This window comes from Triturus cristatus, chromosome 10 (assembly GCF_964204655.1).
Source record: "Triturus cristatus chromosome 10, aTriCri1.1, whole genome shotgun sequence".
In the NCBI taxonomy this organism is placed as follows: Eukaryota; Metazoa; Chordata; class Amphibia; order Caudata; family Salamandridae; genus Triturus; species Triturus cristatus.
Window position 1 is genome coordinate 854,599,544 of NC_140593.1, and position 26,769 is coordinate 854,626,312.

Below are 26,769 nucleotides of genomic sequence, written 5' to 3' on the forward strand. Positions count from 1 at the left end.
GAGGGATAGACAGCTTCCATTATCTCAGCTTTCCTATAAGTTGAGAGAGTAAATGCAAACTGTGTGAAAAACAGAAAGCTGCTGTTTCTGCCCGGTCTCGAACCAGGGACCTTTCGCGAGTAAAGCCAACGTGATAACCACTACACTACAGAAACAGACACGCTTGCAGCAATCTTCTTGGCATGTAGTGGGCTGGAATGCACAGACCAAGGGTCAATGTCAATGAAGCTCAAAGTTGGACCCTCCTTACCCGATCTCTTTCTTTGGAAGAAAGGAACGAGGACCACTTTTATTCCAAAAGGCGATTTTAAAACCATACCTGAAACCACACTAGAAAAACACTTTGCATTTAATTTTCCTACACTGATGGTCCACCCCAGAAAAGCAGTTGCAAAGAAGTCCGGCACTGAAATTCTATACGCCAAAAGTGGGAAATAGCGTAGAGGGAAAGGAACTTTATCACCATACACGGCGTCTTATAGCATTGAAAAGAAGAAATGGCCCTATATAATAAGCAGCCTAAAAATAATTCCACAGCATGGGCTCGTCCGGGATTTGAACCCGGGACCTCTCGCACCCGAAGCGCGAATCATACCCCTAGACCAACGAGCCTGATTCCCCAGTCAGCATTTTAAGCAATTTCTGATGCGTCTTTCAGAAACAAAGCAGGGCTATTTGGCTGCTCTCTCTCTATGTGAACCACACAAAGTCATGTTTTCTCTCAAGGTGTTGTTTTTTTCACTCTTGCAAGGAAGGGATCAGTCGATATCCTAGCTGCCAGAGAGCAGAAAAAAGGCGCTGATGAGAACTGCAGGCACTTTCTGGCACTTGTACTCCTCTGCAAGTCCTGGACACTTGCCCCATAGACTTCCACCCCAGATGCAAGGGAGGGCCTGCCAATTCTTGCTCCTAAGACAGAGGCATTTGATTCTTGGATTCAAACACGCTCACTCAGCGCTCGATCAGGCTCGATCAGGCGAGATTTATATGAGTGGCTCGCAGGACTGAAACACTAACCTGGGAGCCCCAGGGTGGCTGAATTCCCAGGATGGCCATTTTTGGGCAAGTCACCTCCTTTCCTCCTGCCTCAATCTAGAATTGGCTGCAAATCACAAGATAGAGTTCAATGTCCGTGTGTACTGCCTACTCCCAGCTACTTCTCTGTCTTCCTTATGTAAATTAAAATTCGCAAGTGGGGACCAATGACAATCTGCTCCTCCCACATAACCAGGAAGCCCTGTTGAACATGTCTGCCTGTGTTGTTGCAGGGACAGTGCCTTCTCCGCCCAAAAGGTGGCAGGAGAGCCTCACAACAAAGATGGGATCAACTGCTTAATGAGAAACCAGCACGGCAGTTTGTGTGATGGAGTGCAAATTTAACAGAAGGTGTGCCTGAGGTGTCCCTTCCAGGAATACATGGAATTGTGATTGAGGGCCCAGCCTGATCGTTGGTGGATTTCTCGTCATATGTTACAGGTCCGTGCAAAGATTGTGGTGTGTGGGGAATGCACTGCAAAAAACAGGACGATTTAAGGGTGTAAAAGAAACCTGTCAGAAGTGGGATTTGAACCCACGCCTCCATGAGGAGACCAGAAGTCTCAGTTGCACTGAAGATCAAGCTCTCTTGAGTCTGGCGCCTTAGACCACTCGGCCATCCTGACAGCCCTGGGTGTGCACAGATCTGACTCTTCTGACTGCACCTGCCAATGTTTGCACTTACAACGTTCACAGCAATGTCACAAGTGTAAAGACCCCACAATACAACATGGCATGACAAAAAAAAAGCTAGGCACAAGAGCGACCACTGATGGTTGCGGATTACTTTGTTTCGTCTTGCAAAAGTAAAGGAAGTTTCCCACGGCTCGCTGGGTTCAAGGACCGCCTCTTCTTAACCTTGCATTGAGATAATAAGGTTTTAGAGAGTGCACATAAAAGCAGCTCATGCACAGTGTTTCTGCCCGGTCTCGAACCGGGGACCTTTCGCGTGTTAGGCGAACGTGATGACCACTACACTACAGAAACTCACTTGCTGTGTTTTACTGTTAGAGCAAGGTTCCTCTCAAGGATTCTCTCTACTTCTATTCTGCTGTATCAGCAGCCACTCAGAAAGCGAGGAGCAAGTGTGAAAACTGCAGAGATATCAGCCAACATGCTTGCAATTAGACGTATTAGAAATTGACTTATGCAGGCATCGACAGACAAATATCTGATGCCTAAATGCCAGCAAGTACAGCTTGGGAAAGCATCACCTGGGACACACACAGACTAAGCATGAAGGCAGAAAAAGCATGGTGATCCATGTTTCTTATGAGGTTCAAAATATTTTGTGCAACAATGCGGCGAGTGTAATGAGAAATAGTCAGGCATTGTGAGTTTTGAGTAGGATTCGTATGTTTACCTCTGAAAAAGGGCTCGTCCGGGATTTGAACCCGGGACCTCTCGCACCCTAAGCGAGAATCATACCCCTAGACCAACGAGCCGAGGCACACAAGAGTCGCCTTTCGCACCGGCTCAGGGGGTTATTGGCAGCGAGTTAGTGAATGCTTCACCCAAAGCAAGCAACTGCACATGTTGCTCTCTTCTGCAATATGGTTGCTGTCTTTTCCATGGCCGTCATCGAACAAGAAATGAAAATGCCTCTATCCTTCAGACATTTTGTTTGTTCTAGGTGTATGCTCTCGGTGAGGTCAATAAAACCATTTCTGCTCTCATGCCTTGCTTTCATGAAGTAGGCCCAACCTTCAGTACACAAGGACGTGCAAACGAATAGCGCAATCTATCGTCACTTCTCTTTTTGAGCTGTCACTGATGACCCTGGAGCACAGTACGTCACGCTGGTGAGGGATAGACAGCTTCCATTATCTCAGCTTTCCTATAAGTTGAGAGAGTAAATGCAAACTGTGTGAAAAACAGAAAGCTGCTGTTTCTGCCCGGTCTCAAACCAGGGACCTTTCGCGAGTAAAGCGAACGTGATAACCACTACACAACAGAAACAGACACGCTTGCAGCAATCTTCTTGGCATGTAGTGGGCTGGAATGCACAGACCAAGGGTCAATGTCAATGAAGCTCAAAGTTGGACCCTCCTTACCCGATCTCTTTCTTTGGAAGAAAGGAACGAGGACCACTTTTATTCCAAAAGGCGATTTTAAAACCATACCTGAAACCACACTAGAAAAACACTTTGCATTTAATTTTCCTACACTGATGGTCCACCCCAGAAAAGCAGTTGCAAAGAAGTCCGGCACTGAAATTCTATACGCCAAAAGTGGGAAATAGCGTAGAGGGAAAGGAACTTTATCACCATACACGGCGTCTTATAGCATTGAAAAGAAGAAATGGCCCTATATAATAAGCAGCCTAAAAATATTCCACAGCATGGGCTCGTCCGGGATTTGAACCCGGGACCTCTCGCACCCGAAGCGCGAATCATACCCCTAGACCAACGAGCCTGATTCCCCAGTCAGCATTTTAAGCAATTTCTGATGCGTCTTTCAGAAACAAAGCAGGGCTATTTGGCTGCTCTCTCTCTATGTGAACCACACAAAGTCATGTTTTCTCTCAAGGTGTTGTTTTTTTCACTCTTGCAAGGAAGGGATCAGTCGATATCCTAGCTGCCAGAGAGCAGAAAAAAGGCGCTGATGAGAACTGCAGGCACTTTCTGGCACTTGTACTCCTCTGCAAGTCCTGGACACTTGCCCCATAGACTTCCACCCCAGATGCAAGGGAGGGCCTGCCAATTCTTGCTCCTAAGACAGAGGCATTTGATTCTTGGATTCAAACACGCTCACTCAGCGCTCGATCAGGCTCGATCAGGCGAGATTTATATGAGTGGCTCGCAGGACTGAAACACTAACCTGGGAGCCCCAGGGTGGCTGAATTCCCAGGATGGCCATTTTTGGGCAAGTCACCTCCTTTCCTCCTGCCTCAATCTAGAATTGGCTGCAAATCACAAGATAGAGTTCAATGTCCGTGTGTACTGCCTACTCCCAGCTACTTCTCTGTCTTCCTTATGTAAATTAAAATTCGCAAGTGGGGACCAATGACAATCTGCTCCTCCCACATAACCAGGAAGCCCTGTTGAACATGTCTGCCTGTGTTGTTGCAGGGACAGTGCCTTCTCCGCCCAAAAGGTGGCAGGAGAGCCTCACAACAAAGATGGGATCAACTGCTTAATGAGAAACCAGCACGGCAGTTTGTGTGATGGAGTGCAAATTTAACAGAAGGTGTGCCTGAGGTGTCCCTTCCAGGAATACATGGAATTGTGATTGAGGGCCCAGCCTGATCGTTGGTGGATTTCTCGTCATATGTTACAGGTCCGTGCAAAGATTGTGGTGTGTGGGGAATGCACTGCAAAAAACAGGACGATTTAAGGGTGTAAAAGAAACCTGTCAGAAGTGGGATTTGAACCCACGCCTCCATGAGGAGACCAGAAGTCTCAGTTGCACTGAAGATCAAGCTCTCTTGAGTCTGGCGCCTTAGACCACTCGGCCATCCTGACAGCCCTGGGTGTGCACAGATCTGACTCTTCTGACTGCACCTGCCAATGTTTGCACTTACAACGTTCACAGCAATGTCACAAGTGTAAAGACCCCACAATACAACATGGCATGACAAAAAAAAAGCTAGGCACAAGAGCGACCACTGATGGATGCGGATTACTTTGTTTCGTCTTGCAAAAGTAAAGGAAGTTTCCCACGGCTCGCTGGGTTCAAGGACCGCCTCTTCTTAAGCTTGCATTGAGATAATAAGGTTTTAGAGAGTGCACATAAAAGCAGCTCATGCACAGTGTTTCTGCCCGGTCTCGAACCGGGGACCTTTCGCGTGTTAGGCGAACGTGATGACCACTACACTACAGAAACTCACTTGCTGTGTTTTACTGTTAGAGCAAGGTTCCTCTCAAGGATTCTCTCTACTTCTATTCTGCTGTATCAGCAGCCACTCAGAAAGCGAGGAGCAAGTGTGAAAACTGCAGAGATATCAGCCAACATGCTTGCAATTAGACGTATTAGAAATTGACTTATGCAGGCATCGACAGACAAATATCTGATGCCTAAATGCCAGCAAGTACAGCTTGGGAAAGCATCACCTGGGACACACACAGACTAAGCATGAAGGCAGAAAAAGCATGGTGATCCATGTTTCTTATGAGGTTCAAAATATTTTGTGCAACAATGCGGCGAGTGTAATGAGAAATAGTCAGGCATTGTGAGTTTTGAGTAGGATTCGTATGTTTACCTCTGAAAAAGGGCTCGTCCGGGATTTGAACCCGGGACCTCTCGCACCCTAAGCGAGAATCATACCCCTAGACCAACGAGCCGAGGCACACAAGAGTCGCCTTTCGCACCGGCTCAGGGGGTTATTGGCAGCGAGTTAGTGAATGCTTCACCCAAAGCAAGCAACTGCACATGTTGCTCTCTTCTGCAATATGGTTGCTGTCTTTTCCATGGCCGTCATCGAACAAGAAATGAAAATGCCTCTATCCTTCAGACATTTTGTTTGTTCTAGGTGTATGCTCTCGGTGAGGTCAATAAAACCATTTCTGCTCTCATGCCTTGCTTTCATGAAGTAGGCCCAACCTTCAGTACACAAGGACGTGCAAACGAATAGCGCAATCTATCGTCACTTCTCTTTTTGAGCTGTCACTGATGACCCTGGAGCACAGTACGTCACGCTGGTGAGGGATAGACAGCTTCCATTATCTCAGCTTTCCTATAAGTTGAGAGAGTAAATGCAAACTGTGTGAAAAACAGAAAGCTGCTGTTTCTGCACGGTCTCGAACCAGGGACCTTTCGCGAGTAAAGCGAACGTGATAACCACTACACTACAGAAACAGACACGCTTGCAGCAATCTTCTTGGCATGTAGTGGGCTGGAATGCACAGACCAAGGGTCAATGTCCATGAAGCTCAAAGTTGGACCCTCCTTACCCGATCTCTTTCTTTGGAAGAAAGGAACGAGGACCACTTTTATTCCAAAAGGCGATTTTAAAACCATACCTGAAACCACACTAGAAAAACACTTTGCATTTAATTTTCCTACACTGATGGTCCACCCCAGAAAAGCAGTTGCAAAGAAGTCCGGCACTGAAATTCTATACGCCAAAAGTGGGAAATAGCGTAGAGGGAAAGGAACTTTATCACCATACACGGCGTCTTATAGCATTGAAAAGAAGAAATGGCCCTATATAATAAGCAGCCTAAAAATAATTCCACAGCATGGGCTCGTCTGGGATTTGAACCCGGGACCTCTCGCACCCGAAGCGCGAATCATACCCCTAGACCAACGAGCCTGATTCCCTAGTCAGCATTTTAAGCAATTTCTGATGCGTCTTTCAGAAACAAAGCAGGGCTATTTGGCTGCTCTCTCTCTATGTGAACCACACAAAGTCATGTTTTCTCTCAAGGTGTTGTTTTTTTCACTCTTGCAAGGAAGGGATCAGTCGATATCCTAGCTGCCAGAGAGCAGAAAAAAGGCGCTGATGAGAACTGCAGGCACTTTCTGGCACTTGTACTCCTCTGCAAGTCGTGGACACTTGCCCCATAGACTTCCACCCCAGATGCAAGGGAGGGCCTGCCAATTCTTGCTCCTAAGACAGAGGCATTTGATTCTTGGATTCAAACACGCTCACTCAGCGCTCGATCAGGCTCGATCAGGCGAGATTTATATGAGTGGCTCGCAGGACTGAAACACTAACCTGGGAGCCCCAGGGTGGCTGAATTCCCAGGATGGCCATTTTTGGGCAAGTCACCTCCTTTCCTCCTGCCTCAATCTAGAATTGGCTGCAAATCACAAGATAGAGTTCAATGTCTGTGTGTACTGCCTACTCCCAGCTACCTCTCTGTCTTCCTTATGTAAATTAAAATTCGCAAGGGGGGACCAATGACAATCTGCTCCTCCCACATAACCAGGAAGCCCTGTTGAACATGTCTGCCTGTGTTGTTGCAGGGACAGTGCCTTCTCCGCCCAAAAGGTGGCAGGAGAGCCTCACAACAAAGATGGGATCAACTGCTTAATGAGAAACCAGCACGGCAGTTTGTGTGATGGAGTGCAAATTTAACGGAAGGTGTGCCTGAGGTATCCCTTCCAGAAATACATGGAATTGTGATTGAGGGCCCAGCCTGATCGTTGGTGGATTTCTCGTCATATGTTACAGGTCCGTGCAAAGATTGTGGTGTGTGGGGAATGCACTGCAAAAAACAGGACGATTTAAGGGTGTAAAAGAAACCTGTCAGAAGTGGGATTTGAACCCACGCCTCCATGAGGAGACCAGAAGTCTCAGTTGCACTGAAGATCAAGCTCTCTTGAGTCTGGCGCCTTAGACCACTCGGCCATCCTGACAGCCCTGGGTGTGCACAGATCTGACTCTTCTGACTGCACCTGCCAATGTTTGCACTTACAACGTTCACAGCAATGTCACAAGTGTAAAGACCCCACAATTCAACATGGCATGACAAAAAAAAAGCTAGGCACAAGAGCGACCACTGATGGATGCGGATTACTTTGTTTCGTCTTGCAAAAGTAAAGGAAGTTTCCCACGGCTCGCTGGGTTCAAGGACCGCCTCTTCTTAAGCTTGCATTGAGATAATAAGGTTTTAGAGGGTGCACATAAAAGCAGCTCATGCAGAGTGTTTCTGCCCGGTCTCGAACCGGGGACCTTTCGCGTATTAGGCGAACGTGATGACCACTACACTACAGAAACTCACTTGTTGTGTTTTACTGTTAGAGCAAGGTTCCTCTCAAGGATTCTCTCTACTTCTATTCTGCTGTATCAGCAGCCACTCAGAAAGCGAGGAGCAAGTGTGAAAACTGCAGAGATATTAGCCAACATGCTTGCAATTAGACGTATTAAAAATTGACTTATGCAGGCATCGACAGACAAATATCTGATGCCTAAATGCCAGCAAGTACAGCTTGGGAAAGCATCACCTGGGACACACACAGACTAAGCATGAAGGCAGAAAAAGCATGGTGATCCATGTTTCTTATGAGGTTCAAAATATTTTGTGCAACAATGCGGCGAGTCTAATGAGAAATAGTCAGGCATTGTGAGTTTTGAGTAGGATTCGTATGTTTACCTCTGAAAAAGGGCTCGTCTGGGATTTGAACCCGGGACCTCTTGCACCCTAAGCGAGAATCATACCCCTAGACCAACGAGCCGAGGCACACAAGAGTCGCCTTTCGCACCGGCTCCGGGGGTTATTGGCAGTGAGTTAGTGAATGCTTCACCCAAAGCAAACAACTGCACATGTTGCTCTCTTCTGCAATATGGTTGCTGTCTTTTCCATGGCCGTCATCGAACAAGAAATGAAAATGCCTCTATCCTTCAGACATTTTGTTTGTTCTAGGTGTATGCTCTCGGTGAGGTCAATAAAACCATTTCTGCTCTCATGCCTTGCTTTCATGAAGTAGGCCCAACCTTCAGTACACAAGGACGTGCAAACGAATAGCGCAAACTATCGTCACTTCTCTTTTTGAGCTGTCACTGATGCCCCTGGAGCACAGTACGTCACGCTGGTGAGGGATAGACAGCTTCCATTATCTCAGCTTTCCTATAAGTTGAGAGAGTAAATGCAAACTGTGTGAAAAACAGAAAGCTGCTGTTTCTGCCCGGTCTCGAACCAGGGACCTTTCGCGTGTAAAGCGAACGTGATAACCACTACACTACAGAAACAGACACGCTTGCAGGAATCTTCTTGACATGTAGTGGGCTGGAATGCACAGACCAAGGGCCAATGTCCATGAAGCTCAAAGTTGGACCCTCCTTACCCGATCTCTTTCTTTGGAAGAAAGGAACGAGGACCACTTTTATTCCAAAAGGCGATTTTAAAACCATACCTGAAACCACACTAGAAAAACACTTTGCATTTAATTTTCCTACACTGATGGTCCACCCCAGAAAAGCAGTTGCAAAGAAGTCCGGCACTGAAATTCTATACGCCAAAAGTGGGAAATAGCATAGAGGGAAAGGAACTTTCTCACCATACACGGCGTCTTATAGCATTGAAAAGAAGAAATGGCCCTATATAATAAGCAGCCTAAAAATAATTCCACAGCATGGGCTCGTCCGGGATTTGAACACGGGACCTCTCGCACCCGAAGCAAGAATCATACCCCTAGACCAACGAGCCTGATTCCCCAGTCGGCATTTTAAGCAATTTCTGATGCGTCTTTCAGAAACAAAGCAGGGCTATTTGGCTGCTCTCTCTCTATGTGAACCACACAAAGTCATGTTTTCTCTCAAGGTGTTGTTTTTTTCACTCTTGCAAGGAAGGGATCAGTCGATATCCTAGCTGCCAGAGAGCAGAAAAAAGGCGCTGATGAGAACTGCAGGCACTTTCTGGCACTTGTACTCCTCTGCAAGTCCTGGACACTTGCCCCATAGACTTCCACCCCAGATGCAAGGGAGGGCCTGCCAATTCTTGCTCCTAAGACAGAGGCATTTGATTCTTGGATTCAAACACGCTCACTCAGCGCTCGATCAGGCTCGATCAGGCGAGATTTATATGAGTGGCTCGCAGGACTGAAACACTAACCTGGGAGCCCCAGGGTGGCTGAATTCCCAGGATGGCCATTTTTGGGCAAGTCACCTCCTTTCCTCCTGCCTCAATCTAGAATTGGCTGCAAATCACAAGATAGAGTTCAATGTCCGTGTGTACTGCCTACTCCCAGCTACTTCTCTGTCTTCCTTATGTAAATTAAAATTCGCAAGTGGGGACCAATGACAATCTGCTCCTCCCACATAACCAGGAAGCCCTGTTGAACATGTCTGCCTGTGTTGTTGCAGGGACAGTGCCTTCTCCGCCCAAAAGGTGGCAGGAGAGCCTCACAACAAAGATGGGATCAACTGCTTAATGAGAAACCAGCACGGCAGTTTGTGTGATGGAGTGCAAATTTAACAGAAGGTGTGCCTGAGGTGTCCCTTCCAGGAATACATGGAATTGTGATTGAGGGCCCAGCCTGATCGTTGGTGGATTTCTCGTCATATGTTACAGGTCCGTGCAAAGATTGTGGTGTGTGGGGAATGCACTGCAAAAAACAGGACGATTTAAGGGTGTAAAAGAAACCTGTCAGAAGTGGGATTTGAACCCACGCCTCCATGAGGAGACCAGAAGTCTCAGTTGCACTGAAGATCAAGCTCTCTTGAGTCTGGCGCCTTAGACCACTCGGCCATCCTGACAGCCCTGGGTGTGCACAGATCTGACTCTTCTGACTGCACCTGCCAATGTTTGCACTTACAACGTTCACAGCAATGTCACAAGTGTAAAGACCCCACAATACAACATGGCATGACAAAAAAAAAGCTAGGCACAAGAGCGACCACTGATGGATGCGGATTACTTTGTTTCGTCTTGCAAAAGTAAAGGAAGTTTCCCACGGCTCGCTGGGTTCAAGGACCGCCTCTTCTTAAGCTTGCATTGAGATAATAAGGTTTTAGAGAGTGCACATAAAAGCAACTCATGCACAGTGTTTCTGCCCGGTCTCGAACCGGGGACCTTTCGCGTGTTAGGCGAACGTGATGACCACTACACTACAGAAACTCACTTGCTGTGTTTTACTGTTAGAGCAAGGTTCCTCTCAAGGATTCTCTCTACTTCTATTCTGCTGTATCAGCAGCCACTCAGAAAGCGAGGAGCAAGTGTGAAAACTGCAGAGATATCAGCCAACATGCTTGCAATTAGACGTATTAGAAATTGACTTATGCAGGCATCGACAGACAAATATCTGATGCCTAAATGCCAGCAAGTACAGCTTGGGAAAGCATCACCTGGGACACACACAGACTAAGCATGAAGGCAGAAAAAGCATGGTGATCCATGTTTCTTATGAGGTTCAAAATATTTTGTGCAACAATGCGGCGAGTGTAATGAGAAATAGTCAGGCATTGTGAGTTTTGAGTAGGATTCGTATGTTTACCTCTGAAAAAGGGCTCGTCCGGGATTTGAACCCGGGACCTCTCGCACCCTAAGCGAGAATCATACCCCTAGACCAACGAGCCGAGGCACACAAGAGTCGCCTTTCGCACCGGCTCAGGGGGTTATTGGCAGCGAGTTAGTGAATGCTTCACCCAAAGCAAGCAACTGCACATGTTGCTCTCTTCTGCAATATGGTTGCTGTCTTTTCCATGGCCGTCATCGAACAAGAAATGAAAATGCCTCTATCCTTCAGACATTTTGTTTGTTCTAGGTGTATGCTCTCGGTGAGGTCAATAAAACCATTTCTGCTCTCATGCCTTGCTTTCATGAAGTAGGCCCAACCTTCAGTACACAAGGACGTGCAAACGAATAGCGCAATCTATCGTCACTTCTCTTTTTGAGCTGTCACTGATGACCCTGGAGCACAGTACGTCACGCTGGTGAGGGATAGACAGCTTCCATTATCTCAGCTTTCCTATAAGTTGAGAGAGTAAATGCAAACTGTGTGAAAAACAGAAAGCTGCTGTTTCTGCCCGGTCTCGAACCAGGGACCTTTCGCGAGTAAAGCGAACGTGATAACCACTACACTACAGAAACAGACACGCTTGCAGCAATCTTCTTGGCATGTAGTGGGCTGGAATGCACAGACCAAGGGTCAATGTCAATGAAGCTCAAAGTTGGACCCTCCTTACCCGATCTCTTTCTTTGGAAGAAAGGAACGAGGACCACTTTTATTCCAAAAGGCGATTTTAAAACCATACCTGAAACCACACTAGAAAAACACTTTGCATTTAATTTTCCTACACTGATGGTCCACCCCAGAAAAGCAGTTGCAAAGAAGTCCGGCACTGAAATTCTATACGCCAAAAGTGGGAAATAGCGTAGAGGGAAAGGAACTTTATCACCATACACGGCGTCTTATAGCATTGAAAAGAAGAAATGGCCCTATATAATAAGCAGCCTAAAAATAATTCCACAGCATGGGCTCGTCCGGGATTTGAACCCGGGACCTCTCGCACCCGAAGCGCGAATCATACCCCTAGACCAACGAGCCTGATTCCCTAGTCAGCATTTTAAGCAATTTCTGATGCGTCTTTCAGAAACAAAGCAGGGCTATTTGGCTGCTCTCTCTCTATGTGAACCACACAAAGTCATGTTTTCTCTCAAGGTGTTGTTTTTTTCACTCTTGCAAGGAAGGGATCAGTCGATATCCTAGCTGCCAGAGAGCAGAAAAAAGGCGCTGATGAGAACTGCAGGCACTTTCTGGCACTTGTACTCCTCTGCAAGTCGTGGACACTTGCCCCATAGACTTCCACCCCAGATGCAAGGGAGGGCCTGCCAATTCTTGCTCCTAAGACAGAGGCATTTGATTCTTGGATTCAAACACGCTCACTCAGCGCTCGATCAGGCTCGATCAGGCGAGATTTATATGAGTGGCTCGCAGGACTGAAACACTAACCTGGGAGCCCCAGGGTGGCTGAATTCCCAGGATGGCCATTTTTGGGCAAGTCACCTCCTTTCCTCCTGCCTCAATCTAGAATTGGCTGCAAATCACAAGATAGAGTTCAATGTCTGTGTGTACTGCCTACTCCCAGCTACCTCTCTGTCTTCCTTATGTAAATTAAAATTCGCAAGGGGGGACCAATGACAATCTGCTCCTCCCACATAACCAGGAAGCCCTGTTGAACATGTCTGCCTGTGTTGTTGCAGGGACAGTGCCTTCTCCGCCCAAAAGGTGGCAGGAGAGCCTCACAACAAAGATGGGATCAACTGCTTAATGAGAAACCAGCACGGCAGTTTGTGTGATGGAGTGCAAATTTAACGGAAGGTGTGCCTGAGGTATCCCTTCCAGAAATACATGGAATTGTGATTGAGGGCCCAGCCTGATCGTTGGTGGATTTCTCGTCATATGTTACAGGTCCGTGCAAAGATTGTGGTGTGTGGGGAATGCTCTGCAAAAAACAGGACGATTTAAGGGTGTAAAAGAAACCTGTCAGAAGTGGGATTTGAACCCACGCCTCCATGAGGAGACCAGAAGTCTCAGTTGCACTGAAGATCAAGCTCTCTTGAGTCTGGCGCCTTAGACCACTCGGCCATCCTGACAGCCCTGGGTGTGCACAGATCTGACTCTTCTGACTGCACCTGCCAATGTTTGCACTTACAACGTTCACAGCAATGTCACAAGTGTAAAGACCCCACAATTCAACATGGCATGACAAAAAAAAAGCTAGGCACAAGAGCGACCACTGATGGATGCGGATTACTTTGTTTCGTCTTGCAAAAGTAAAGGAAGTTTCCCACGGCTCGCTGGGTTCAAGGACCGCCTCTTCTTAAGCTTGCATTGAGATAATAAGGTTTTAGAGGGTGCACATAAAAGCAGCTCATGCAGAGTGTTTCTGCCCGGTCTCGAACCGGGGACCTTTCGCGTATTAGGCGAACGTGATGACCACTACACTACAGAAACTCACTTGTTGTGTTTTACTGTTAGAGCAAGGTTCCTCTCAAGGATTCTCTCTACTTCTATTCTGCTGTATCAGCAGCCACTCAGAAAGCGAGGAGCAAGTGTGAAAACTGCAGAGATATTAGCCAACATGCTTGCAATTAGACGTATTAAAAATTGACTTATGCAGGCATCGACAGACAAATATCTGATGCCTAAATGCCAGCAAGTACAGCTTGGGAAAGCATCACCTGGGACACACACAGACTAAGCATGAAGGCAGAAAAAGCATGGTGATCCATGTTTCTTATGAGGTTCAAAATATTTTGTGCAACAATGCGGCGAGTCTAATGAGAAATAGTCAGGCATTGTGAGTTTTGAGTAGGATTCGTATGTTTACCTCTGAAAAAGGGCTCGTCTGGGATTTGAACCCGGGACCTCTTGCACCCTAAGCGAGAATCATACCCCTAGACCAACGAGCCGAGGCACACAAGAGTCGCCTTTCGCACCGGCTCCGGGGGTTATTGGCAGTGAGTTAGTGAATGCTTCACCCAAAGCAAACAACTGCACATGTTGCTCTCTTCTGCAATATGGTTGCTGTCTTTTCCATGGCCGTCATCGAACAAGAAATGAAAATGCCTCTATCCTTCAGACATTTTGTTTGTTCTAGGTGTATGCTCTCGGTGAGGTCAATAAAACCATTTCTGCTCTCATGCCTTGCTTTCATGAAGTAGGCCCAACCTTCAGTACACAAGGACGTGCAAACGAATAGCGCAAACTATCGTCACTTCTCTTTTTGAGCTGTCACTGATGCCCCTGGAGCACAGTACGTCACGCTGGTGAGGGATAGACAGCTTCCATTATCTCAGCTTTCCTATAAGTTGAGAGAGTAAATGCAAACTGTGTGAAAAACAGAAAGCTGCTGTTTCTGCCCGGTCTCGAACCAGGGACCTTTCGCGTGTAAAGCGAACGTGATAACCACTACACTACAGAAACAGACACGCTTGCAGGAATCTTCTTGACATGTAGTGGGCTGGAATGCACAGACCAAGGGCCAATGTCCATGAAGCTCAAAGTTGGACCCTCCTTACCCGATCTCTTTCTTTGGAAGAAAGGAACGAGGACCACTTTTATTCCAAAAGGCGATTTTAAAACCATACCTGAAACCACACTAGAAAAACACTTTGCATTTAATTTTCCTACACTGATGGTCCACCCCAGAAAAGCAGTTGCAAAGAAGTCCGGCACTGAAATTCTATACGCCAAAAGTGGGAAATAGCATAGAGGGAAAGGAACTTTCTCACCATACACGGCGTCTTATAGCATTGAAAAGAAGAAATGGCCCTATATAATAAGCAGCCTAAAAATAATTCCACAGCATGGGCTCGTCCGGGATTTGAACACGGGACCTCTCGCACCCGAAGCAAGAATCATACCCCTAGACCAACGAGCCTGATTCCCCAGTCGGCATTTTAAGCAATTTCTGATGCGTCTTTCAGAAACAAAGCAGGGCTATTTGGCTGCTCTCTCTCTATGTGAACCACACAAAGTCATGTTTTCTCTCAAGGTGTTGTTTTTTTCACTCTTGCAAGGAAGGGATCAGTCGATATCCTAGCTGCCAGAGAGCAGAAAAAAGGCGCTGATGAGAACTGCAGGCACTTTCTGGCACTTGTACTCCTCTGCAAGTCCTGGACACTTGCCCCATAGACTTCCACCCCAGATGCAAGGGAGGGCCTGCCAATTCTTGCTCCTAAGACAGAGGCATTTGATTCTAGGATTCAAACACGCTCACTCAGCGCTCGATCAGGCTCGATCAGGCGAGATTTATATGAGTGGCTCGCAGGACTGAAACACTAACCTGGGAGCCCCAGGGTGGCTGAATTCCCAGGATGGCCATTTTTGGGCAAGTCACCTCCTTTCCTCCTGCCTCAATCTAGAATTGGCTGCAAATCACAAGATAGAGTTCAATGTCCGTGTGTACTGCCTACTCCCAGCTACCTCTCTGTCTTCCTTATGTAAATTAAAATTCGCAAGTGGGGACCAATGACAATCTGCTCCTCCCACATAACCAGGAAGCCCTGTTGAACATGTCTGCCTGTGTTGTTGCAGGGACAGTGCCTTCTCCGCCCAAAAGGTGGCAGGAGAGCCTCACAACAAAGATGGGATCAACTGCTTAATGAGAAACCAGCACGGCAGTTTGTGTGATGGAGTGCAAATTTAACAGAAGGTGTGCCTGAGGTGTCCCTTCCAGGAATACATGGAATTGTGATTGAGGGCCCAGCCTGATCGTTGGTGGATTTCTCGTCATATGTTACAGGTCCGTGCAAAGATTGTGGTGTGTGGGGAATGCACTGCAAAAAACAGGACGATTTAAGGGTGTAAAAGAAACCTGTCAGAAGTGGGATTTGAACCCACGCCTCCATGAGGAGACCAGAAGTCTCAGTTGCACTGAAGATCAAGCTCTCTTGAGTCTGGCGCCTTAGACCACTCGGCCATCCTGACAGCCCTGGGTGTGCACAGATCTGACTCTTCTGACTGCACCTGCCAATGTTTGCACTTACAACGTTCACAGCAATGTCACAAGTGTAAAGACCCCACAATACAACATGGCATGACAAAAAAAAAGCTAGGCACAAGAGCGACCACTGATGGATGCGGATTACTTTGTTTCGTCTTGCAAAAGTAAAGGAAGTTTCCCACGGCTCGCTGGGTTCAAGGACCGCCTCTTCTTAAGCTTGCATTGAGATAATAAGGTTTTAGAGAGTGCACATAAAAGCAGCTCATGCACAGTGTTTCTGCCCGGTCTCGAACCGGGGACCTTTCGCGTGTTAGGCAAACGTGATGACCACTACACTACAGAAACTCACTTGCTGTGTTTTACTGTTAGAGCAAGGTTCCTCTCAAGGATTCTCTCTACTTCTATTCTGCTGTATCAGCAGCCACTCAGAAAGCGAGGAGCAAGTGTGAAAACTGCAGAGATATCAGCCAACATGCTTGCAATTAGACGTATTAAAAATTGACTTATGCAGGCATCGACAGACAAATATCTGATGCCTAAATGCCAGCAAGTACAGCTTGGGAAAGCATCACCTGGGACACACACAGACTAAGCATGAAGGCAGAAAAAGCATGGTGATCCATGTTTCTTATGAGGTTCAAAATATTTTGTGCAACAATGCGGCGAGTGTAATGAGAAATAGTCAGGCATTGTGAGTTTTGAGTAGGATTCGTATGTTTACCTCTGAAAAAGGGCTCGTCCTGGATTTGAACCCGGTACCTCTCGCACCCTAAGCGAGAATCATACCCCTAGACCAACGAGCCGAGGCACACAAGAGTCGCTTTTCGCACCGGCTCCGGGGGTTATTGGCAGCGAGTTAGTGAATGCTTCACCCAAAGCAAGCAACTGCACATGCTGCTCTCTTCTGCAATATGGTTGCTGTCTTTTCCATGGCCGTCATCGAACAAGAAATGAAAATGCCTCTATCCTTCAGACATTTTGTTTGTTCTAGGTGTATGCTCTCGGTGAGGTCAATAAAACCATTTCTGCTCTCATGCCTTGCTTTCATGAAGTAGGCCCAACCTTCAGTACACAAGGACGTGCAAACGAATAGCGCAAACTATCGTCACTTCTCTTTTTGAGCTGTCACTGATGCCCCTGGAGCACAGTACATCACGCTGGTGAGGGATAGACAGCTTCCATTATCTCAGCTTTCCTATAAGTTGAGAGAGTAAATGCAAACTGTGTGAAAAACAGAAAGCTGCTGTTTCTGCCCTGTCTTGAACCAGGGACCTTTCGCGTGTAAAGCGAACGTGATAACCACTACACTACAGAAACAGACACGCTTGCAGGAATCTTCTTGGCATGTAGTGGGCTGGAATGCACAGACCAAGGGCCAATGTCCATGAAGCTCAAAGTTGGACCCTCCTTACCCGATCTCTTTCTTTGGAAGAAAGGAACGAGGACCACTTTTATTCCAAAAGGCGATTTTAAAACCATACCTGAAACCACACTAGAAAAACACTTTGCATTTAATTTTCCTACACTGATGGTCCACCCCAGAAAAGCAGTTGCAAAGAAGTCCGGCACTGAAATTCTATACTCCAAAAGTGGGAAATAGCGTAGAGGGAAAGGAACTTTATCACCATACACGGCGTCTTATAGCATTGAAAAGAAGAAATGGCCCTATATAATAAGCAGCCTAAAAATAATTCCACAGCATGGGCTTGTCCGGGATTTGAACCCGGGACCTCCCGCACCCGAAGCGAGAATCATAGCCCTAGACCAACGAGCCTGATTCCCCAGTCGGCATTTTAAGCAATTTCTGATGCGTATTTCAGAAACAAAGCAGGGCTATTTGGCTGCTCTCTCTCTATGTGAACCACACAAAGTCATGTTTTCTCTCAAGGTGTTGTTTTTTTCACTCTTGCAAGGAAGGGATCAGTCGATATCCTAGCTGCCAGAGAGCAGAAAAAAGGCGCTGATGAGAACTGCAGGCACTTTCTGGCACTTGTACTCCTCTGCAAGTCCTGGACACTTGCCCCATAGACTTCCACCCCAGATGCAAGGGAGGGCCTGCCAATTCTTGCTCCTAAGACAGAGGCATTTGATTCTTGGATTCAAACACGCTCACTCAGCGCTCGATCAGGCTCGATCAGGCGAGATTTATATGAGTGGCTCGCAGGACTGAAACACTAACCTGGGAGCCCCAGGGTGGCTGAATTCCCAGGATGGTCATTTTTGGGCAAGTCACCTCCTTTCCTCCTGCCTCAATCTAGAATTGGCTGCAAATCACAAGATAGAGTTCAATGTCCGTGTGTACTGCCTACTCCCAGCTACCTCTCTGTCTTCCTTATGTAAATTAAAATTCGCAAGGGGGGACCAATGACAATCTGCTCCTCCCACATAACCAGGAAGCCCTGTTGAACATGTCTGCCTGTGTTGTTGCAGGGACAGTGCCTTCTCCGCCCAAAAGGTGGCAGGAGAGCCTCACAACAAAGATGGGATCAACTGCTTAATGAGAAACCAGCACGGCAGTTTGTGTGATGGAGTGCAAATTTAACAGAAGGTGTGCCTGAGGTGTCCCTTCCAGGAATACATGGAATTGTGATTGAGGGCCCAGCCTGATCGTTGGTGGATTTCTCGTCATATGTTACAGGTCCGTGCAAAGATTGTGGTGTGTGAGGAATGCACTGCAAAAAACAGGACGATTTAAGGGTGTAAAAGAAACCTGTCAGAAGTGGGATTTGAACCCACGCCTCCATGAGGAGACCAGAAGTCTCAGTTGCACTGAAGATCAAGCTCTCTTGAGTCTGGCGCCTTAGACCACTCGGCCATCCTGACAGCCCTGGGTGTGCACAGATCTGACTCTTCTGACTGCACCTGCCAATGTTTGCACTTACAACGTTCACAGCAATGTCACAAGTGTAAAGACCCCACAATACAACATGGCATGACAAAAAAAAAGCTAGGCACAAGAGCGACCACTGATGGATGCGGATTACTTTGTTTCGTCTTGCAAAAGTAAAGGAAGTTTCCCACGGGTCGCTGGGTTCAAGGACCGCCTCTTCTTAAGCTTGCATTGAGATAATAAGGTTTTAGAGGGTGCACATAAAAGCAGCTCATGCACAGTGTTTCTGCCCGGTCTCGAACCGGGGACCTTTCGCGTGTTAGGCGAACGTGATGACCACTACACTACAGAAACTCACTTGCTGTGTTTTACTGTTAGAGCAAGGTTCCTCTCAAGGATTCTCTCTACTTCTATTCTGCTGTATCAGCAGCAACTCAGAAAGCGAGGAGCAAGTGTGAAAACTGCAGAGATATCAGCCAACATGCTTGCAATTAGACGTATTAAAAATTGACTTATGCAGGCATCGACAGACAAATATCTGATGCCTAAATGCCAGCAAGTACAGCTTGGGAAAGCATCACCTGGGACACACACAGACTAAGCATGAAGGCAGAAAAAGCATGGTGATCCATGTTTCTTATGAGGTTCAAAATATTTTGTGCAACAATGCGGCGAGTGTAATGAGAAATAGTCAGGCATTGTGAGTTTTGAGTAGGATTCGTATGTTTACCTCTGAAAAAGGGCTCGTCCGGGATTTGAACCCGGGACCTCTCGCACCCTAAGCGAGAATCATACCCCTAGACCAACGAGCCGAGGCACACAAGAGTCGCTTTTCGCACCGGCTCCGGGGGTTATTGGCAGCGAGTTAGTGAATGCTTCACCCAAAGCAAGCAACTGCACATGCTGCTCTCTTCTGCAATATGGTTGCTGTCTTTTCCATGGCCGTCATCGAACAAGAAATGAAAATGCCTCTATCCTTCAGACATTTTGTTTGTTCTAGGTGTATGCTCTCGGTGAGGTCAATAAAACCATTTCTGCTCTCATGCCTTGCTTTCATGAAGTAGGCCCAACCTTCAGTACACAAGGACGTGCAAACGAATAGCGCAATCTATCGTCACTTCTCTTTTTGAGCTGTCACTGATGCCCCTGGAGCACAGTACGTCACGCTGGTGAGGGATAGACAGCTTCCATTATCTCAGCTTTCCTATAAGTTGAGAGAGTAAATGCAAACTGTGTGAAAAACAGAAAGCTGCTGTTTCTGCCCGGTCTCGAACCAGGGACCTTTCGCGAGTAAAGCGAACGTGATAACCACTACACTACAGAAACAGACACGCTTGCAGCAATCTTCTTGGCATGTAGTGGGCTGGAATGTACAGACCAAGGGTCAATGTCAATGAAGCTCAAAGTTGGACCCTCCTTACCCGATCTCTTTCTTTGGAAGAAAGGAACGAGGACCACTTTTATTCCAAAAGGCGATTTTAAAACCATACCTGAAACCACACTAGAAAAACACTTTGCATTTAATTTTCCTACACTGATGGTCCACCCCAGAAAAGCAGTTGCAAAGAAGTCCGGCAATGATTCTATACGCCAAAAGTGGGAAATAGCGTAGAGGGAAAGGAACTTTATCACCATACACGGCGTCTTATAGCATTGAAAAGAAGAAATGGCCCTATATAATAAGCAGCCTAAAAATAATTCCACAGCATGGGCTCGTCCGGGATTTGAACCCGGGACCTCTCGCACCCGAAGCGCGAATCATACCCCTAGACCAACGAGCCTGATTCCCCAGTCAGCATTTTAAGCAATTTCTGATGCGTCTTTCAGAAACAAAGCAGGGCTATTTGGCTGCTCTCTCTCTATGTGAACCACACAAAGTCATGTTTTCTCTCAAGGTGTTGTTTTTTTCACTCTTGCAAGGAAGGGATCAGTCGATATCCTAGCTGCCAGAGAGCAGAAAAAAGGCGCTGATGAGAACTGCAGGCACTTTCTGGCACTTGTACTCCTCTGCAAGTCGTGGACACTTGCCCCATAGACTTCCACCACAGATGCAAGGGAGGGCCTGCCAATTCTTGCTCCTAAGACAGAGGCATTTGATTCTTGGATTCAAACACGCTCACTCAGCGCTCGATCAGGCTCGATCAGGCGAGATTTATATGAGTGGCTCGCAGGACTGAAACACTAACCTGGGAGCCCCAGGGTGGCTGAATTCCCAGGATGGCCATTTTTGGGCAAGTCACCTCCTTTCCTCCTGCCTCAATCTAGAATTGGCTGCAAATCACAAGATAGAGTTCAATGTCTGTGTGTACTGCCTACTCCCAGCTACCTCTCTGTCTTCCTTATGTAAATTAAAATTCGCAAGGGGGGACCAATGACAATCTGCTCCTCCCACATAACCAGGAAGCCCTGTTGAACATGTCTGCCTGTGTTGTTGCAGGGACAGTGCCTTCTCCGCCCAAAAGGTGTCAGGAGAGCCTCACAACAAAGATGGGATCAACTGCTTAATGAGAAACCAGCACGGCAGTTTGTGTGATGGAGTGCAAATTTAACGGAAGGTGTGCCTGAGGTATCCCTTCCAGAAATACATGGAATTGTGATTGAGGGCCCAGCCTGATCGTTGGTGGATTTCTCGTCATATGTTACAGGTCCGTGCAAAGATTGTGGTGTGTGGGGAATGCACTGCAAAAAACAGGACGATTTAAGGGTGTAAAAGAAACCTGTCAGAAGTGGGATTTGAACCCACGCCTCCATGAGGAGACCAGAAGTCTCAGTTGCACTGAAGATCAAGCTCTCTTGAGTCTGGCGCCTTAGACCACTCGGCCATCCTGACAGCCCTGGGTGTGCACAGATCTGACTCTTCTGACTGCACCTGCCAATGTTTGCACTTACAACGTTCACAGCAATGTCACAAGTGTAAAGACCCCACAATTCAACATGGCATGACAAAAAAAAAGCTAGGCACAAGAGCGACCACTGATGGATGCGGATTACTTTGTTTCGTCTTGCAAAAGTAAAGGAAGTTTCCCACGGCTCGCTGGGTTCAAGGACCGCCTCTTCTTAAGCTTGCATTGAGATAATAAGGTTTTAGAGGGTGCACATAAAAGCAGCTCATGCACAGTGTTTCTGCCCGGTCTCGAACCGGGGACCTTTCGCGTGTTAGGCGAACGTGATGACCACTACACTACAGAAACTCACTTGTTGTGTTTTACTGTTAGAGCAAGGTTCCTCTCAAGGATTCTCTCTACTTCTATTCTGCTGTATCAGCAGCCACTCAGAAAGGGAGGAGCAAGTGTGAAAACTGCAGAGATATCAGCCAACATGCTTGCAATTAGACGTATTAAAAATTGACTTATGCAGGCATCGACAGACAAATATCTGATGCCTAAATGCCAGCAAGTACAGCTTGGGAAAGCATCACCTGGGACACACACAGACTAAGCATGAAGGCAGAAAAAGCATGGTGATCCATGTTTCTTATGAGGTTCAAAATATTTTGTGCATCAATGCGGCGAGTGTAATGAGAAATAGTCAGGCATTGTGAGTTTTGAGTAGGATTCGTATGTTTACCTCTGAAAAAGGGCTCGTCCGGGATTTGAACCCGGGACCGCTCGCACCCTAAGCGAGAATCATACCCCTAGACCAACGAGCCGAGGCACACAAGAGTCGCCTTTCGCACCGGCTCCGGGGGTTATTGGCAGCGAGTTAGTGAATGCTTCACCCAAAGCAAGCAACTGCACATGTTGCTCTCTTCTGCAATATGGTTGCTGTCTTTTCCATGGCCGTCATCGAACAAGAAATGAAAATGCCTCTATCCTTCAGACATTTTGTTTGTTCTAGGTGTATGCTCTCGGTGAGGTCAATAAAACCATTTCTGCTCTCATGCCTTGCTTTCATGAAGTAGGCCCAACCTTCAGTACACAAGGACGTGCAAACGAATAGCGCAATCTATCGTCACTTCTCTTTTTGAGCTGTCACTGATGCCCCTGGAGCACAGTACGTCACGCTGGTGAGGGATAGACAGCTTCCATTATCTCAGCTTTCCTATAAGTTGAGAGAGTAAATGCAAACTGTGTGAAAAACAGAAAGCTGCTGTTTCTGCCCGGTCTCGAACCAGGGACCTTTCGCAAGTAAAGCGAACGTGATAACCACTACACTACAGAAACAGACACGCTTGCAGCAATCTTCTTGGCATGTAGTGGGCTGGAATGCACAGACCAAGGGTCAATGTCAATGAAGCTCAAAGTTGGACCCTCCTTACCCGATCTCTTTCTTTGGAAGAAAGGAACGAGGACCACTTTTATTCCAAAAGGCGATTTTAAAACCATACCTGAAACCACACTAGAAAAACACTTTGCATTTAATTTTCCTACACTGATGGTCCACCCCAGAAAAGCAGTTGCAAAGAAGTCCGGCACTGAAATTCTATACGCCAAAAGTGGGAAATAGCGTAGAGGGAAAGGAACTTTATCACCATACACGGCGTCTTATAGCATTGAAAAGAAGAAATGGCCCTATATAATAAGCAGCCTAAAAATAATTCCACAGCATGGGCTCGTCCGGTATTTGAACCCGGGACCTCTCGCACCCGAAGCGCGAATCATACCCCTAGACCAACGAGCCTGATTCCCCAGTCAGCATTTTAAGCAATTTCTGATGCGTCTTTCAGAAACAAAGCAGGGCTATTTGGCTGCTCTCTCTCTATGTGAACCACACAAAGTCATGTTTTCTCTCAAGGTGTTGTTTTTTTCACTCTTGCAAGGAAGGGATCAGTCGATATCCTAGCTGCCAGAGAGCAGAAAAAAGGCGCTGATGAGAACTGCAGGCACTTTCTGGCACTTGTACTCCTCTGCAAGTCGTGGACACTTGCCCCATAGACTTCCACCACAGATGCAAGGGAGGGCCTGCCAATTCTTGCTCCTAAGACAGAGGCATTTGATTCTTGGATTCAAACACGCTCACTCAGCGCTCGATCAGGCTCGATCAGGCGAGATTTATATGAGTGGCTCGCAGGACTGAAACACTAACCTGGGAGCCCCAGGGTGGCTGAATTCCCAGGATGGCCATTTTTGGGCAAGTCACCTCCTTTCCTCCTGCCTCAATCTAGAATTGGCTGCAAATCACAAGATAGAGTTCAATGTCTGTGTGTACTGCCTACTCCCAGCTACCTCTCTGTCTTCCTTATGTAAATTAAAATTCGCAAGGGGGGACCAATGACAATCTGCTCCTCCCACATAACCAGGAAGCCCTGTTGAACATGTCTGCCTGTGTTGTTGCAGGGACAGTGCCTTCTCCGCCCAAAAGGTGGCAGGAGAGCCTCACAACAAAGATGGGATCAACTGCTTAATGAGAAACCAGCACGGCAGTTTGTGTGATGGAGTGCAAATTTAACGGAAGGTGTGCCTGAGGTATCCCTTCCAGAAATACATGGAATTGTGATTGAGGGCCCAGCCTGATCGTTGGTGGATTTCTCGTCATATGTTACAGGTCCGTGCAAAGATTGTGGTGTGTGGGGAATGCACTGCAAAAAACAGGACGATTTAAGGGTGTAAAAGAAACCTGTCAGAAGAGGATTTGAACCCACGCCTCCTTGAGGAGACCAGAAGTCTCAGTTGCACTGAAGATCAAGCTCTCTTGAGTCTGGCGCCTTAGACCACTCGGCCATCCTGACAGCCCTGGGTGTGCACAGATCTGACTCTTCTGACTGCACCTGCCAATGTTTGCACTTACAACGTTCACAGCAATGTCACAAGTGTAAAGACCCCACAATTCAACATGGCATGACAAAAAAAAAGCTAGGCACAAGAGCGACCACTGATGGATGCGGATTACTTTGTTTCGTCTTGCAAAAGTAAAGGAAGTTTCCCACGGCTCGCTGGGTTCAAGGACCGCCTCTTCTTAAGCTTGCATTAAGATAATAAGGTTTTAGAGGGTGCACATAAAAGCAGCTCATGCACAGTGTTTCTGCCCGGTCTCGAACCGGGGACCTTTCGCGTGTTAGGCGAACGTGATGACCACTACACTACAGAAACTCACTTGTTGTGTTTTACTGTTAGAGCAAGGTTCCTCTCAAGGATTCTCTCTACTTCTATTCTGCTGTATCAGCAGCCACTCAGAAAGCGAGGAGCAAGTGTGAAAACTGCAGAGATATCAGCCAACATGCTTGCAATTAGACGTATTAAAAATTGACTTATGCAGGCATCGACAGACAAATATCTGATGCCTAAATGCCAGCAAGTACAGCTTGGGAAAGCATCACCTGGGACACACACAGACTAAGCATGAAGGCAGAAAAAGCATGGTGATCCATGTTTCTTATGAGGTTCAAAATATTTTGTGCAACAATGCGGCGAGTGTAATGAGAAATAGTCAGGCATTGTGAGTTTTGAGTAGGATTCGTATGTTTACCTCTGAAAAAGGGCTCGTCCGGGATTTGAACCCAGGACCTCTCGCACCCTAAGCGAGAATCATACCCCTAGACCAACGAGCCGAGGCACACAAGAGTTGCCTTTCGCACCGGCTCCGGGGGTTATTGGCAGCGAGTTAGTGAATGCTTCACCCAAAGCAAGCAACTGCACATGTTGCTCTCTTCTGCAATATGGTTGCTGTCTTTTCCATGGCCGTCATCGAACAAGAAATGAAAATGCCTCTATCCTTCAGACATTTTGTTTGTTCTAGGTGTATGCTCTCGGTGAGGTCAATAAAACCATTTCTGCTCTCATGCCTTGCTTTCATGAAGTAGGCCCAACCTTCAGTACACAAGGACGTGCAAACGAATAGCGCAATCTATCGTCACTTCTCTTTTTGAGCTGTCACTGATGCCCCTGGAGCACAGTACGTCACGCTGGTGAGGGATAGACAGCTTCCATTATCTCAGCTTTCCTATAAGTTGAGAGAGTAAATGCAAACTGTGTGAAAAACAGAAAGCTGCTGTTTCTGCCCGGTCTCGAACCAGGGACCTTTCGCGTGTAAAGCGAACGTGATAACCACTACACTACAGAAACAGACACGCTTGCAGGAATCTTCTTGACATGTAGTGGGCTGGAATGCACAGACCAAGGGCCAATGTCCATGAAGCTCAAAGTTGGACCCTCCTTACCCGATCTCTTTCTTTGGAAGAAAGGAACGAGGACCACTTTTATTCCAAAAGGCGATTTTAAAACCATACCTGAAACCACACTAGAAAAACACTTTGCATTTAATTTTCCTACACTGATGGTCCACCCCAGAAAAGCAGTTGCAAAGAAGTCCGGCACTGAAATTCTATACGCCAAAAGTGGGAAATAGCATAGAGGGAAAGGAACTTTCTCACCATACACGGCGTCTTATAGCATTGAAAAGAAGAAATGGCCCTATATAATAAGCAGCCTAAAAATAATTCCACAGCATGGGCTCGTCCGGGATTTGAACACGGGACCTCTCGCACCCGAAGCAAGAATCATACCCCTAGACCAACGAGCCTGATTCCCCAGTCGGCATTTTAAGCAATTTCTGATGCGTCTTTCAGAAACAAAGCAGGGCTATTTGGCTGCTCTCTCTCTATGTGAACCACACAAAGTCATGTTTTCTCTCAAGGTGTTGTTTTTTTCACTCTTGCAAGGAAGGGATCAGTCGATATCCTAGCTGCCAGAGAGCAGAAAAAAGGCGCTGATGAGAACTGCAGGCACTTTTTGGCACTTGTACTCCTCTGCAAGTCCTGGACACTTGCCCCATAGACTTCCACCCCAGATGCAAGGGAGGGCCTGCCAATTCTTGCTCCTAAGACAGAGGCATTTGATTCTAGGATTCAAACACGCTCACTCAGCGCTCGATCAGGCTCGATCAGGCGAGATTTATATGAGTGGCTCGCAGGACTGAAACACTAACCTGGGAGCCCCAGGGTGGCTGAATTCCCAGGATGGCCATTTTTGGGCAAGTCACCTCCTTTCCTCCTGCCTCAATCTAGAATTGGCTGCAAATCACAAGATAGAGTTCAATGTCCGTGTGTACTGCCTACTCCCAGCTACCTCTCTGTCTTCCTTATGTAAATTAAAATTCGCAAGTGGGGACCAATGACAATCTGCTCCTCCCA

At 47.0% G+C, this 26,769-nt stretch overlaps 26 non-coding genes across 26 annotated transcripts; all 26 read right to left on the reverse strand.

Moving 5' to 3' along the window:
- Nucleotides 1-1,549: 1,549 nt before the first annotated feature.
- On the reverse strand, nucleotides 1,550-1,661 carry TRNAL-CAA (transfer RNA leucine (anticodon CAA)). The gene is made up of 2 exons: nucleotides 1,624-1,661; nucleotides 1,550-1,595 (listed from the first exon to the last, which is right to left on the reverse strand). It is a non-coding gene; the product is annotated as a tRNA-Leu (tRNA).
- A 288-nt stretch (nucleotides 1,662-1,949) lies between these two features.
- Nucleotides 1,950-2,022, reverse strand: TRNAV-AAC (transfer RNA valine (anticodon AAC)). The gene has a single exon. It is a non-coding gene; the product is annotated as a tRNA-Val (tRNA).
- A 386-nt stretch (nucleotides 2,023-2,408) lies between these two features.
- Nucleotides 2,409-2,480, reverse strand: TRNAP-AGG (transfer RNA proline (anticodon AGG)). The gene has a single exon. It is a non-coding gene; the product is annotated as a tRNA-Pro (tRNA).
- A 1,907-nt stretch (nucleotides 2,481-4,387) lies between these two features.
- On the reverse strand, nucleotides 4,388-4,499 carry TRNAL-CAA (transfer RNA leucine (anticodon CAA)). The gene is made up of 2 exons: nucleotides 4,462-4,499; nucleotides 4,388-4,433 (listed from the first exon to the last, which is right to left on the reverse strand). It is a non-coding gene; the product is annotated as a tRNA-Leu (tRNA).
- A 288-nt stretch (nucleotides 4,500-4,787) lies between these two features.
- TRNAV-AAC (transfer RNA valine (anticodon AAC)) lies at nucleotides 4,788-4,860 on the reverse strand. Its single transcript has one exon. It is a non-coding gene; the product is annotated as a tRNA-Val (tRNA).
- Nucleotides 4,861-5,246: 386 nt separating this feature from the next.
- Nucleotides 5,247-5,318, reverse strand: TRNAP-AGG (transfer RNA proline (anticodon AGG)). The gene has a single exon. It is a non-coding gene; the product is annotated as a tRNA-Pro (tRNA).
- Nucleotides 5,319-7,226: 1,908 nt separating this feature from the next.
- TRNAL-CAA (transfer RNA leucine (anticodon CAA)) lies at nucleotides 7,227-7,338 on the reverse strand. The gene is made up of 2 exons: nucleotides 7,301-7,338; nucleotides 7,227-7,272 (listed from the first exon to the last, which is right to left on the reverse strand). It is a non-coding gene; the product is annotated as a tRNA-Leu (tRNA).
- A 1,260-nt stretch (nucleotides 7,339-8,598) lies between these two features.
- Nucleotides 8,599-8,671, reverse strand: TRNAV-UAC (transfer RNA valine (anticodon UAC)). Its single transcript has one exon. It is a non-coding gene; the product is annotated as a tRNA-Val (tRNA).
- A 1,394-nt stretch (nucleotides 8,672-10,065) lies between these two features.
- TRNAL-CAA (transfer RNA leucine (anticodon CAA)) lies at nucleotides 10,066-10,177 on the reverse strand. Its single transcript has 2 exons — nucleotides 10,140-10,177; nucleotides 10,066-10,111 (listed from the first exon to the last, which is right to left on the reverse strand). It is a non-coding gene; the product is annotated as a tRNA-Leu (tRNA).
- Nucleotides 10,178-10,465: 288 nt separating this feature from the next.
- Nucleotides 10,466-10,538, reverse strand: TRNAV-AAC (transfer RNA valine (anticodon AAC)). Its single transcript has one exon. It is a non-coding gene; the product is annotated as a tRNA-Val (tRNA).
- Nucleotides 10,539-10,924: 386 nt separating this feature from the next.
- On the reverse strand, nucleotides 10,925-10,996 carry TRNAP-AGG (transfer RNA proline (anticodon AGG)). Its single transcript has one exon. It is a non-coding gene; the product is annotated as a tRNA-Pro (tRNA).
- A 441-nt stretch (nucleotides 10,997-11,437) lies between these two features.
- TRNAV-UAC (transfer RNA valine (anticodon UAC)) lies at nucleotides 11,438-11,510 on the reverse strand. Its single transcript has one exon. It is a non-coding gene; the product is annotated as a tRNA-Val (tRNA).
- A 1,394-nt stretch (nucleotides 11,511-12,904) lies between these two features.
- Nucleotides 12,905-13,016, reverse strand: TRNAL-CAA (transfer RNA leucine (anticodon CAA)). Its single transcript has 2 exons — nucleotides 12,979-13,016; nucleotides 12,905-12,950 (listed from the first exon to the last, which is right to left on the reverse strand). It is a non-coding gene; the product is annotated as a tRNA-Leu (tRNA).
- Nucleotides 13,017-14,276: 1,260 nt separating this feature from the next.
- On the reverse strand, nucleotides 14,277-14,349 carry TRNAV-UAC (transfer RNA valine (anticodon UAC)). The gene has a single exon. It is a non-coding gene; the product is annotated as a tRNA-Val (tRNA).
- A 1,394-nt stretch (nucleotides 14,350-15,743) lies between these two features.
- Nucleotides 15,744-15,855, reverse strand: TRNAL-CAA (transfer RNA leucine (anticodon CAA)). Its single transcript has 2 exons — nucleotides 15,818-15,855; nucleotides 15,744-15,789 (listed from the first exon to the last, which is right to left on the reverse strand). It is a non-coding gene; the product is annotated as a tRNA-Leu (tRNA).
- A 288-nt stretch (nucleotides 15,856-16,143) lies between these two features.
- TRNAV-AAC (transfer RNA valine (anticodon AAC)) lies at nucleotides 16,144-16,216 on the reverse strand. The gene has a single exon. It is a non-coding gene; the product is annotated as a tRNA-Val (tRNA).
- Nucleotides 16,217-18,582: 2,366 nt separating this feature from the next.
- Nucleotides 18,583-18,694, reverse strand: TRNAL-CAA (transfer RNA leucine (anticodon CAA)). Its single transcript has 2 exons — nucleotides 18,657-18,694; nucleotides 18,583-18,628 (listed from the first exon to the last, which is right to left on the reverse strand). It is a non-coding gene; the product is annotated as a tRNA-Leu (tRNA).
- Nucleotides 18,695-18,982: 288 nt separating this feature from the next.
- TRNAV-AAC (transfer RNA valine (anticodon AAC)) lies at nucleotides 18,983-19,055 on the reverse strand. The gene has a single exon. It is a non-coding gene; the product is annotated as a tRNA-Val (tRNA).
- A 386-nt stretch (nucleotides 19,056-19,441) lies between these two features.
- TRNAP-AGG (transfer RNA proline (anticodon AGG)) lies at nucleotides 19,442-19,513 on the reverse strand. Its single transcript has one exon. It is a non-coding gene; the product is annotated as a tRNA-Pro (tRNA).
- Nucleotides 19,514-19,954: 441 nt separating this feature from the next.
- On the reverse strand, nucleotides 19,955-20,027 carry TRNAV-UAC (transfer RNA valine (anticodon UAC)). Its single transcript has one exon. It is a non-coding gene; the product is annotated as a tRNA-Val (tRNA).
- Nucleotides 20,028-21,419: 1,392 nt separating this feature from the next.
- On the reverse strand, nucleotides 21,420-21,531 carry TRNAL-CAA (transfer RNA leucine (anticodon CAA)). Its single transcript has 2 exons — nucleotides 21,494-21,531; nucleotides 21,420-21,465 (listed from the first exon to the last, which is right to left on the reverse strand). It is a non-coding gene; the product is annotated as a tRNA-Leu (tRNA).
- A 288-nt stretch (nucleotides 21,532-21,819) lies between these two features.
- TRNAV-AAC (transfer RNA valine (anticodon AAC)) lies at nucleotides 21,820-21,892 on the reverse strand. The gene has a single exon. It is a non-coding gene; the product is annotated as a tRNA-Val (tRNA).
- Nucleotides 21,893-22,278: 386 nt separating this feature from the next.
- On the reverse strand, nucleotides 22,279-22,350 carry TRNAP-AGG (transfer RNA proline (anticodon AGG)). Its single transcript has one exon. It is a non-coding gene; the product is annotated as a tRNA-Pro (tRNA).
- A 2,307-nt stretch (nucleotides 22,351-24,657) lies between these two features.
- Nucleotides 24,658-24,730, reverse strand: TRNAV-AAC (transfer RNA valine (anticodon AAC)). The gene has a single exon. It is a non-coding gene; the product is annotated as a tRNA-Val (tRNA).
- Nucleotides 24,731-25,116: 386 nt separating this feature from the next.
- On the reverse strand, nucleotides 25,117-25,188 carry TRNAP-AGG (transfer RNA proline (anticodon AGG)). The gene has a single exon. It is a non-coding gene; the product is annotated as a tRNA-Pro (tRNA).
- A 441-nt stretch (nucleotides 25,189-25,629) lies between these two features.
- On the reverse strand, nucleotides 25,630-25,702 carry TRNAV-UAC (transfer RNA valine (anticodon UAC)). Its single transcript has one exon. It is a non-coding gene; the product is annotated as a tRNA-Val (tRNA).
- Nucleotides 25,703-26,769: the final 1,067 nt, after the last annotated feature.